General features: G+C 34.8%; 1 long non-coding RNA gene across 2 annotated transcripts in view; it reads right to left on the bottom strand.

Annotated features, from left to right (window-relative positions):
- Positions 1–5,886: 5,886 nt before the first annotated feature.
- The window catches only part of LOC115493833 (uncharacterized), a 113,955-nt gene continuing 107,286 nt past the window's right edge, over positions 5,887–12,555 (bottom strand). The window contains exon 5 of one of the 2 annotated variants that reach the window (XR_012054071.1): positions 5,887–6,023. This is a non-coding gene — a long non-coding RNA (uncharacterized lncRNA). Of the gene's footprint in view, positions 6,024–11,953; positions 12,051–12,555 lie in introns of those variants that run through there. The other variant, XR_004367059.3, reaches the window with a different exon arrangement.

Genomic DNA, 12,555 nt, shown 5'->3' with positions numbered 1-12,555 from the left:
GTTGGCAGCAGTTAGCAGTAGTGTATACAGGGATGCAATATGCTTCATAACCTTTATTAAGAAAGACTTCCATAAAATCCAAAATTGCATTAAAAATTCTCAGTTAACTCACTGCCCATAGGAATTGAATTAATCCTTTTATTGGTTTATTTAATCTGATTAAACTTTTCATGCTCTAGTATCTGCATGCATATTTCTATGTGCAGTGTGTGTATATGCCATATGTAGGATAGAAAACCCATTTTTAAGCAATATTAAGCTTCCAATTACTGAGAGGCAAACCCCTGGTTTCCATAAATGCATAGCAGTATGTGTATATCTGACTTTATACATGTGGTGGAAAGACTCTAATGTGTATTAGAATGGACAGAAAAATATTAATTTTTGTGTCAGAAAGCTCCCATCTCAACTGAAGGTGACACTACTGTACTCTGTTTTGTATCAGCACATTAAATCAAATAAACATCTAAACAATCTTTCATCCTACTTAAAATATTTAGAAGTATGAATGTTTTAAAGGATTAAAAGATGTAGTGTCTTTCCAAGGTCTGGCAGAATGTTTGTGTCAAAGTGAGAAGCTGAAGACAATAGCTCCTTACACTTCAGCATTGTAACAGCTTATGAATAGTAAAGAAACATTTTTCAGGGAAAGCAAGTTCCTACAAAATTTTAAGGTTATAAAGAAGGCACATAGATTTTAGGCTTTCTGGAAAGTGCCTGGGGAAAGATTAGCACTTTCTAACAAGATCCACTTGAGTCAGCAAAATGAGTAAGGAGCTGCCAGAAACCAATTCTTCCTTATTGTCCGTTTAGACACATAATAGGTGATGGGAAGTGTTGAGATGAGGAACTCATTTTAAAACTCAAATCTTAGAACTTCACAGGTACTCCCTTGAAATCCCCAGCTTGATATGTTGCTTCATTAATAGATATCTACATAGACTCTCTGAAAAACAGACAGTTTTCAAAAAAAAAAAAATTAGGTGGTTTCTTTGGTTTCTATTCAGGGTACAGCTGCATTCTCCAATTCACATTTTCAGGCTAAGAGTGATTCTGTTCATAACATAGGGTGACTAAATTCTGCTCAAATCCCTTCAGACACATGGGAGTCAGGGAAATTCAGGGTTTACTTGTAATTCTTGAAATGTCCCCTTTCTCTTCTTAAAGGAAAGATATAAGGTAAGTCAAAATCCCATATCCCTGTCTTTAATAATTTTTCTTATGCAGTCCTGAGCACTGATTGCTAGAGAGTTTTTTACCAGTAGGGAGTCTGTGGGTAGTTTAGAGAGTTGGTGTAAGAGATTTTTCTTTAATATTGCTAGCTGACAACTCCTTTTATTTGAGAGAATAAAGAAACATGGTGTTAACTTCGCAGTAAACAGGGACTGCTGCTGAAAATTGCCAGTTGAGCAGTGGTCAGCCCAGTGTGTCAGAAGGCAGTTGTTCTTGATTTTTCAACAGCCAGATTAATGGTAGTTTTGTCAGAAATTTTTCATTTCCATAGTTTCTTATTTTACATGTAGTTCACAGGAAAAAAAAAAAAAAGAGAGAACCATAAAAAGATACAGTAGAATACCTGATCAATAGGTGGAAAACAGTATTCCCTATTCCCCCAACATCTATATATTCAGCATTATGTGTTTAACAGGCAGTTGTTACTATTGATTCATTTTTTAATTCACCATCCATTAAAATGGTTTGCCTTTGTATAATGCTTTTTTTTTTGTCAATATGTTTCAGCAAGCTCCTTCTATCTGATCTGTGCAATAGCTAGAGCTAACACAGATCAAAGTGTATCAGATATTTCACAGTGCACAGCTTAATGAAATGTGACTTACTTAATTTTTAGCAATTTAAGCACCTAGCAAAGTGTCATCCAGGGGTGTTTGTGTCAGACATTCAGGTGGAACACTGAGCACATCTGACTCAGATCTTTGAAAGAAGGGTTGGGGCTCTCCTCCCTCATGGAACATGAAGGGCTGGCTCATGCAGCCACATGTAGGCCAGGCCACTGAGGTGGAATGAAAATATCTGATTTTGAGATGTGTGGTCATTAAAGGCTTTTGTCTCCTACCTCAAGGCTAAGTGATAGAAATCCATTACATTTCATGGAGCCATCCAACACCATCTCTCATTCTGAATAGTGCCCAATGTTATCATAGTTGCTCTGATTATCTCCTGTGTCTTTAAGAGGAAAGTGTGAGAGCAGATTTTTTTTGTTCTTCCTTTGTTGTGTTAAACCATGAGACAAAGTCTTTAGCACTAATTATTTATCACAGTGGAAGTTATGTTGGCCTTGTACTAAGGCTGTCTGACAGCTCTCCCATAGAACAGCAGTGGAGCACTTAGTCTATTATTTAAGGGATGAGAGGAGTTATGTTTCTTTTTTTCTTGCTTTATTTTGTCTTTGGTGGTTTTATTTTGCTGTGCATTTGCTATGCTAGTTCAGGAACCCTCGAGAAACGATACTACTCTTCACTTCAAATCACTCCCTAAACACAGAAGAAGTTATCTTTTTTGTGACAATGTGGGTTTGCTCTTGCTTGTGAGTTGACTGTTAATCACCAGCCTGTTCATTTCTATTTGCTTCACAACCAGCCTAATCAGTTCATTACTGAGCTTAACTAAAGTGTTCTCATCCACTCTGCAAGAAAAATACTTCTGAAGCAAGCAGATGGGCACTTGACTGCCTTTGCTCTCCATGTGTACTGTGTTCTGCACTTTAGATGGATGGCTGGCAGTGATCCCAGCCTCTTCCCTTCCTGAGATCCTGTATTGCTGCATTTCATGTTCATGGCTACTGAGGTTTTACATGTTCATTAAATAATGCAAGACTAATGTAAGACATTTATGCATGCAGACACAGAATCTTAAAAAAAAAGGTTCTTACAGTGGCTTAACTATTAATACTATTGAAAAAATGAAGACTGAAAGCAAAACACTTGCTGAAGAAAAAAGTAAGGGTAAATTGAATATTTTTATCAGTTTTTCTCTGCTTTCTAGGTCAGCATCTCATACAGAAGACTAAATCATTATGTGAATGCATTTTTCTGTCTAATTGTTTGAAATATAGATATATTTTTATCACTTCAGTATTAGCCTCTACAAATTGTCCCTCCCTCATCCAACAGAATTTCAGTATTCTTTCCTCACTCATTTAAAAATGAAACAAAGCAACTCTGTGAATCCCTTCACACACACACACACACACCTACAGCTGCAGGAAAAATCTAAACAACAAAATATTACCATTATTTTATAAAAAATATATGCAGGTCAAAAGACCAGTAATCACCACCTGTGGATTCAAGTCCAGCATTCTTATATTGTTGCTCTAGTGTTTGATATCCTTCCATTAATTAATGAGGAGTAGCTAAAAAAGATCCGTTTTATTTCAGTATCAGCGAGCTACTTTTTAGACACAGTGTTAAAAGAATTTTAGCATTGACACAGTATACTGCTTTATCACTAATGCAGTTTTTGTTCATGAAGGAGATACAGAGTCTCAGAGTTTGCATTTTGATTAACTTGGAGGTCTTTTCCAACCTTAATGGCTCTATGATTCTATATAAGCAAATGCTACAAACAAGGGAAAAAGAGATTATGTCCCCTGTCTATTGCTTCAGAATGTGTGCCATTGAAAGCTGGATCATATCTAGTGTGTGGAAGAACTTGCAGATAAAAATATTATTTAGCAATAAAGGAGTTTAGAATGACATAAGATGTAGTATCACTTCATCTGGTAATTTTTTCATTTTCACAATAATAATTTAGGTAAAAGAGTAACAGTAATAAAAAATAGGACTATTAGCAGAACTGCTGTGTCATATACAGTGTAAGGTATAAAAGCTCACTATTCTTTGTCTGTTTAGAAAGGAAAATACTTTTAGAAACAGAAAATTTAGAAATACCTTTAGAAATAGAAACTTTCAAGATATTAGAAAAATATATTCTAAAAAGGTCAAAAAGAAACTATCAGAACACTTCAGAATGAAATGTTGAATTTTTTGGTAGAGAATTTCTTAGAATTATTTTAATATTATGCCATATGAGAAAAAATTGTTTCATAGCCTCATGTTTGTGTAAGATTTTGAGTGTTCCCTCCATATTTTTTTATAATGGAAAACCTTTTACTACAAGTAAGTAAGAAATACAGTAACTGTAGGCAAATGCTTTCAGTCAAACAGAGATGTGGTTTTTTTGTGTAGTCCATCATACTGACCTGGAAAAAGTGTTTGAATGTGAATGTGAATTCTTCTTCAGAGAAACTCTGTTTATTGCTCTGTAGATCAACTTCATCATCTTCCATCATTTAAGATCTAATCCAGAGGTCCTAGCATTCAACAGAAATATTTATTCATGCTTCCATGGGCTTTGGATTAGAAGGTGAAAAGGAGTTCCAAGTTCATTATTCAGTGAGAACTAGTGGAGTTTGTTTCAAAAGTGAAAGCAGATATTGATCTGCTGTGTGAAACTATTACATGGTCTTCTAAACATTTGGACTAAGCTCTGGTATTGTTGTACATCATTCTGGCTTAATATGCAAGTCACATTGGCCAACCAAGTGTGAACCTAAAAATCCACTGAAAATTTTATAGCCTAAAAATTCTGGCTAACCTCCTTAACCTTATTTAATGCCTAGCTAATCAATAAATATTGTGCTGGTGTGTTTTTGGGGTTTTTTTTTTGGTGATAGATTCTACTAGGTGTTAATCTGAAAAGTTCTGATTTGCTTACCCAGAGAAAACAAAGTTTCAGAATCACTCTGAAGTGGCTCCAGTATAAACACCTTGACCCCTTGACTCAAGGCTTCTTCACAGTACATTGTGAGAATGTAATTTTTCAAACCTGAGAGTGAGAAGTGCAATCTAGTCTGGACCTGGGTTTTTCTTGCTATAGGAAGAGGAGAGAAATGTCAGCGCTGCCTACTTAACAAGGACAAGATTAGAAAATGAGGTTCTGGTGCTTCTTCTGTCCTGCAAAAGAGAGAAGGGGATAAGGATGATGTCTCAGCTGAGTCTGCTGGCTTGAGGGAGGCTGGAACTAGGTGCCCTGGATCACAGCCTAAGCCCTACCTCAGCCTTAGAAGTGACAGAAGCAAACCTGTTTATGTCTAAGATTTGCTGCCAGTACGGATATTTGCACCATGGCTGGGGTCGCTTTCTTATCTGTTGTCTGAAGCAGCCCCCAACTTTGTCTGTCCCTAAAGTTTACTCTGTTCTTCCAACACTAATTCCTTTTTTTGTTTTGTTTTGCTTTGAGAGATAACCAATACTCATATATCTCCTTGCAAAATCAGTTGAAAAGACACATGTTTTTTTAAAGGCTTTAAAAATACTTTCTGGGGGTTGATTGTGACATTTCAATAGTTCCTCCTAAACTAACATTGTAATTACACTGCTGGGTGTAGGAAAAATAATAATTAAAAAAAAATCAGCATGGTTAAGAGATCTTGAAGTCCATCAAAGATTTCAGAGAGCTTTAGCTCCAAAAAATCTGGGAAGGTTTGCAGGAAAAATTCTCAAAAATCCTTTTTACAAAGAATCAGTAACAACTTAATCCACATTAATTAGGTCAGCAACATTATAAGTGCAATTAAGTAGTGGTGTTAAGTGTGAAAGTTTAACATTTTGCTCAGATTTTGTTGAATAATGATGTACTTAAATAATGTTTATTTTGACTCAGTAAACATTTCTTTGTTATACAGGATTACATATATGAAGCATGGAAGGTAAAAAGTACTTAACATTAAACTCTAAAACAAAATCTTAATTTGCAAAGGACTGGGGTTTTCTTATAATTTTCTTTTTAGAATAACTTCTAAATAATTAGTGTATCTTTGAAGTAACTGTTTTTTATTTATGTTCACATTTGTTTCCATGAAAAAGTTCGAGCATAATAAAATATTTTCTAGGACTTTTATTTCTTTATATCTTTTTAGTGATGTCCAATCAATGTCCAGAGAAATCTTGTCTTTTCTATAGAGAGAAAATGCTTGAAGTCACACTAGGTCATCTTCCTTCCTAAAAAAAATAAAATTGCCATGAAAACCAAACCTTTGTGTAACCAGGATATTTTGACAATTCTAATTGTTTCAGATGTTCAAAATTATGATTGTAAGCAGGTGTCAGGTAGGTATAGCAAAATGGTTTTTTTTTTCTTCATTCATTGCATAGGAAAGAATTAGAAAAATAAAAGCCAGGAAGATTGATTTTTTTTTGATGTCTGTGATGCAGTAATTCACTAAAATTGAAATCTGACATTTGTTGACTTAAGATTAGCAGCAGTCAGGCACAGGGAGAAAACAATGCATTATACAATTTTCTTTCTGACTTATGTTCCTAATCCCTGTAAAATGTCAAATTGAAGGTGAGAAAGAGCAAATCTCCTGTGCAAGAATGTAACGAGAGAAACTCTTGCAGTGTGACCAACTCTTGCCATGAATACTTGCAGAACATCATTTTTGCTGACAGCGGAGCAGTAGTGTTGTTTTCATGCTGGTAAATCTGAACACACCAAATGAATTATTGTGACATTTACTGCTCAGGTCTCAGCTTTTCTTCTAGTCTCATGCGTAATACTCTTCCTGATTCCCTGTTCCAAGGCAACATACAGTGCAGATGCACTGAAGTGTTCTATTTGGGTAACTTCTTTCAGGCTGAGTCCCTCAAGAATAGCTGCCATACAGCTTGTGCTTCATTGCTTAGTTAAAAATACAGCACACACTGTGTGTGGCCAGAAGAAACAACAAAAAAAAATTAGCTAAATAAACAAAAACTGTCTTATAACCTTTTGAACCCCCTTCCCACCAATTTTTTGCTTAAGGCAAACAGCCTAATGACAATTAAACTGCATTGGAAATATGAACCTTCATTGACATCAGCTAAATGCTGTCACAAAATTGATGCAGGTTATGCAGTTCTTATGATCTGCTGGATAATATGTGTTTTGAAGGCAGGGTAGAGAAGTTCACTCACAAGTCTGTTTTTTACTTAGTCCTTCCTTTCTGTTTGATCAATGTGAAAGAAAAAATATTTTATTGCATTTTTTTCTTTCAAAACCACCTGCAAAAGCAGTGTGCTTTTGAATTCCTCTTGCTTGTTTACTTCTTCCTTTTTACACTTAGTATGATGACTTGGATAGACAACATATTTTCAACAACATTATGTGTTTACATGTTAGTGGACATTTGTGAAAAGGATGATTTGTTTAATGCTGCTCTAAATGTATTTTATCCTTTTTGTTGTGAGAACTCTTAATTTTTGCCAGAAGAGAAGGGGAAAACTTTATAAGTCCAATTTTTCTTCAAGTTAGATCCTAGGTTTCTGCTGAGAAATCTATTCCAAGAAAGGCAAACTCTTTCCACAGAAAATCACCTTACCCAAACCACAGTTATTCGTCAGAAAAGGTTGGATGGAAACACTTCATCCAGTCTCATTTCCTTTTGCATTAACAGCTATCTTTAATGCACAGATCTTTGAATGCCTTCCAGGCATATCCCTCAAAGATGAGAGATCTACATGAGAGATGTAATGGTTGCCTCATTTGCAATTGCCTGATCAGACCTCAAGCCTCAAGCACAAGTTCAGTGTTTCATAACACTAATTTCTTATAGCAACTTAAAATCTTGGAAAATTGAAGACATTCTGTTGGAGCAGCAATGATATAGCATCTATTACTTGTATATATTTTATGTTCTTCGTTATCCTATTAGTTTATTAAAAAAAAAAGCAATGAGGGAACATATTAACTGGTGCTTGCCTTTTTTCTCTTCCTCACAACCCTACTTTCAAATTTCTATTTTTATTATTTTAATGCATTGATTTTATTTAGTGCAAATTTAATATTTGCATAATTTTTCAATATTATAGCTACTATAGAAACTGTATAACTAATTCTTTGTCGCAGCTGTCTCTCATGCAATTATATACACACTCTTCATTGTGCCCTCTGCAATAGGGAGATAGTACAAAACTATAAGATATGCATGGCTTTGAGTGATGTTTTTACTAGTGGCTAATATGGTATTCATTGTGGTAAAGAAATATTATTTTTAAATAATATGTTCATGGTGTAAAGTGGTTACTGGAATGTAAGAATGCAAGAATAATAGGAAATTGATGTGCGTTTGAGGAAAATGCTTTTACTTCTAAATTTAAAGATTTTAAATCCCCTGCTTTCTAAAGCAACTATAAGAAATACAGCAAAAGGGAAGAGTAGAAACTACTGTTGTGAAAGCCAAATGCAGTAAATTAGATCTGTGGCTCAGTGAATCTTTTCAGCAATATCCAGACAACTACAGATTCTGCGCAGCTTTGTCTCATTCAGACTGGATGGGCATTTTAAAACACGAATGATTAGACTTTATATTCCTGGCTACTTTTACTTTTGGAGATATTCATTTCTGCCTCAGTTCTTATGTGGTAAGTGTTAGTGCTTGATACAGGTCCCTGGTAAATTTCACGACATTGATCATGAGCATATGAGTCAGTGAGACTGTATATCCCTGAAAAATAGAGGACAGAATCACACAGGAAGATACAGATGTTTGATCATATTTTCATGTGCATGGGGCAGGGAAGTAACATTACACTGAGCAGAACTGTTTGAACACCATTTTGAACCCAAATGAACTTGTTCTATTGAGTGGTGTGGTGAACTACTTTGAGGATTTTAGTGCTTTCATGTGCTATGCGACTGTCATCTCATGGAGAGGTGGAGCAGGAAAGGTGGATGACCATGCACACATTTTCTGAGGTTTCTCTGCAGTGTTAGCAGACCTTCTACTAATTTATACCTTTGCTCTTAGTGGCAAGAAGAGTGATTAATCTTTGCACTGAATTGCTATGGCACACCCCCACCTTTACATTTCACACACTTTGAGAGTTAGTCCTTCTAAAGAATAGCATTAGTCAGTGATCATTCAGGGCTTGTTACATTTGGAATAAAAGATTCATGTAGAGTTCAAGACTTTTGCTAAGTCTGGACCTCAAGAGACATGAGTCTGGCAGGAGAAGTAACTGCTGCCATATGAAATAACATGGCATGTACAGCCAGAAAAAAAAAAAGAAAAAGAGAATTAAAATCTTAGTTTAATGACTGACAGAAAAGAAATACAAAGTCATGTAAAGGATGAGAAAGAGTAGGCACCATCTGCTACTCTGTGGAGTAGGATTATAAAATGCGTCAGTCATGCCATCGATGAGAAAAGCAGAGAAAATGCTGCATGTCACGTCATCTGTTATCACAGGTAGAACTTTCAGGAAAGAAAAAAAGCCTGATATAGTGCAGAGAAGCTGCTGCTGCTGGTGATGTGACTCCAGTACTCCTGAATGGTCAAGATCTAGATTACAGGGCTATTCTCCATCCTGATGGAGGAGGAAGCATACAGGGAAATGCAAGGATGATTTAGCATTTATCTTAGTCTTTGTCAATAGCGAAAGCATTAAATATTTCTACTGTAAGAATTTCTTTTTTCCATGTAATGTCATAACCATCCTATTTCTAAACTAATGGTTTTGTGTGAAAAGTTTGAAAGCTCCTTGACTTAAAAGTTTGACAATGTTGAAAAAGTTCTTAGTTCTGCATCTAGTCAGATGAGGCAGATATTTGATATCCATGACATTCAAGTTCTCAAGAGAAATGCATTTAACACAACATCAGGGTTGTTGGTAGCATGCTTTTGGCCAAAGAGAGGCTGGCCAAGGTCAGAGGACAGAAGGCCAGGTCTTCCAGTGACCAACAGCTGCATGTGCAGAGAACAAGGCAGATTAAAGGGACTAGGGTGCTCAGTACAAAGGTGCATGTAATATCCAGGTGAGTCCTCTTAGTGTTCTAGAAAAGGGTTATCTATTTTATTCTTCTTCAATTAGGCCTGGATCAGTGATGCCAGACTGTTAATATTGGAAAAACTGAAAGGTGGAGATAATAATAATAATATCAATCTGGTTTCTTACTGCAGTTTAGAGTCATTTGAGGGATGCAATTCGGAGTACTTATGTAGGATGCTTTGTACATATTTTGTCATTTTGTTTTCTAGCTTCCTACTGTATCGATATCTATATAAAGGACTATTTATTAAATTTTTGAGTTTCCAGAAATATTATTTTACTGATCAGTTGTAAGAATGTGGGTTCTTTTCCTCCCTCAATTCTTAGGGAATGATAGAGATTCATGAGAAGTCAAAGGAAAGGTATTGTTCTCATGTTTGATTGTGGCAGAGACACTGGTTCATGTTGTAAGCTTCATAAGTTTGGGAATGCTAAAAGAAGAAAAGGACAAACTTTTAACTTGAAGGTTAAATGTTGAACATTTTAGTTTTATGTTCTTTCACAAGTTTAGCATATTTAAACCAGAGATCATTTTCCAGAGAAATACCAGTTCCTGATGGTATATACAGAACATCTAAAATTTTTAGAGATTTAGTTCCATGTGAACCCATGTTAAGAGCACTGTTGATCAGATCCTGGCTCTGCATTGCCATTTATATGGATGTCATGTGTCTGAGCTCAGAAACATTGCAGTTCATTTTTCATTAAGGTAAGTCAGCAATCATTTGATTCATTGAACAGTGGATAACATATGTATTTTGAAATAAGAGATTTGATTGCCTTTCTCTCGACCCTACCCTTACTCTTTTAAATATTTAGTTTTATTTTGTTGCAAATCTAGATATATTGCTCTGTACACTTCAGATTCTGCCTGCTACTTCTATAAAAGCAGTTTCTACAGTAAGCCACACATAATTTTGACATGGATTCATATAAGTTGATTCAAGAAAAAAATACCATTTCCGTATCAATGTAGATTTCTTTCTTGATCTTAGAACAATAATACATAAGACCTAAGAGACATTTTGAACATATGAATAAGAAAGAAACTCCTGGTTCCATTCCTAATGAGATAAAAGGTGAAATAATAAAAAAGTTGCCAAAAAAAAATTAAAAACAATCAAACAAACAATCCTCAAATGAAAAACTATTTGAATTTTTAAAAAATTTGTGTACATGCACAAATTGTATGCATACTACTATTATATGTATTTTATATAGATGTGTATAGAAAAAAAAAGCTGTAAAATCTGCCAGGAGAATTTAGTAAATTTGCAACTATTCATTCACAAATTGCCAGGAAATTTATGACTGTACTGTGTTTTTTTCTTGAAAGAGAAAAATATTCTGCCTTTCAGGTCCCAAAAGTACAGCTGGTCAAAAAAAGCTTTCTTTTCACTAGAAAATGAATCATAATTTAGCTGGCATTCACTAGGACGACATAAATATGGAAAGCTAAGTTAACACTTCTTTGAAAAATCCATAATTTGAAAACCATATTTTTTTAGTGATTTGTATCTCAGTAGGAAAGAATATCATATTGAAAAGGAGACTCTAATTCTAACAGATTTAATTGGACTGTATTAGATTTCAAAGAGTATTTTGTTAATTTTATTTTGCAGTGATATCTTTAAATTGTATTTATTATATATATAGATATTTAGAGAATAATGCATATATTGCTCATCTTAGAATTCAGCTTTTTGGAAATAAGTTTAGAGAGCATCTGCAAAATAAAAATCTAAGGGAATAGGAATTGTTCAAAAAATACTGAAGTTTATTGTAAAGAATATAAGTTTTGGATGATTTTGTCACTTTTTCCAGTGAATTAGAATAATAAATTGTAATATTTTTTTCTATTTGTGAGATAGAAAATACTGGTGACAATGGAAAATTAATGGGGAAAAAAAAGAGTTGGAAAAGAAAACCAAATAAATTATTGCCTGTATTTTCTATTAAAGATTTGACAACTAATAATGACAGTGTTGGTGATCATGTGGATAAATGTGATGATCCCTTAGCAGTGTTCTCTAATCCTCTGAACAAATAGTAAGACCTGTTTGATGAAGAAAATCATTCTATGCAATTATCTACTAGCACAAACAGCAAATTTTGTCTTGGCATTTGGAGTTTGAACATTTATTTTGACTTGGCCATGACTGTTGAAGACACCTCCACACTTCTTGTATGTGTGCAGAGAAGCTACGGGACTGATGGATCCTGCAAGAAAGAAGGAGAATGACTGTTTACAAGGGCATATAGTGGCAGGACAAGGGGGAATGCATTTATACTGAAATAAAGTAGGTTTAGATTAGGTAGTAGGAAGAAATTATTTACTATGAGGGTGATGAGGCAATGAAAAGGAAGAGGTTACCCAGAGAAGTTGTGGATGCCCCATTCCTGGAACTGTTCCAGGCTGGATAGGGCTCTGAGCAATCTTATCTAGTGAAAGATGCCTCTGTTCATAGCAGGTGTTGAAACTAGATGATCTTTAAAGAGACCTTCCAACCCAAGCCATTCCATGATTCCATGTAAAATTCTCAAAAGCATCTTTCAGAAGCCTTTGCAGAATTAATTATATTCTGCATTTTTTTTTGATTTTGCTAATTTTGTATTACATTTTCCATACCAGGACAGTGGAAAATAGAAACTGAAAGCACAGTTATAGTTTTTCTTATGTTGTCTGCAATCAGCTAGGGGGCAAGTCTTAATACAGTTATTTGTG

The sequence above is a fragment of the Taeniopygia guttata genome, chromosome 2, assembly GCF_048771995.1.
Source record: "Taeniopygia guttata chromosome 2, bTaeGut7.mat, whole genome shotgun sequence".
Classification (NCBI taxonomy): domain Eukaryota; kingdom Metazoa; phylum Chordata; class Aves; order Passeriformes; family Estrildidae; genus Taeniopygia; species Taeniopygia guttata.
The sequence above is the reverse complement of the archived record's forward strand: the minus strand, read 5'-3'. Positions and strand labels throughout refer to the sequence as shown.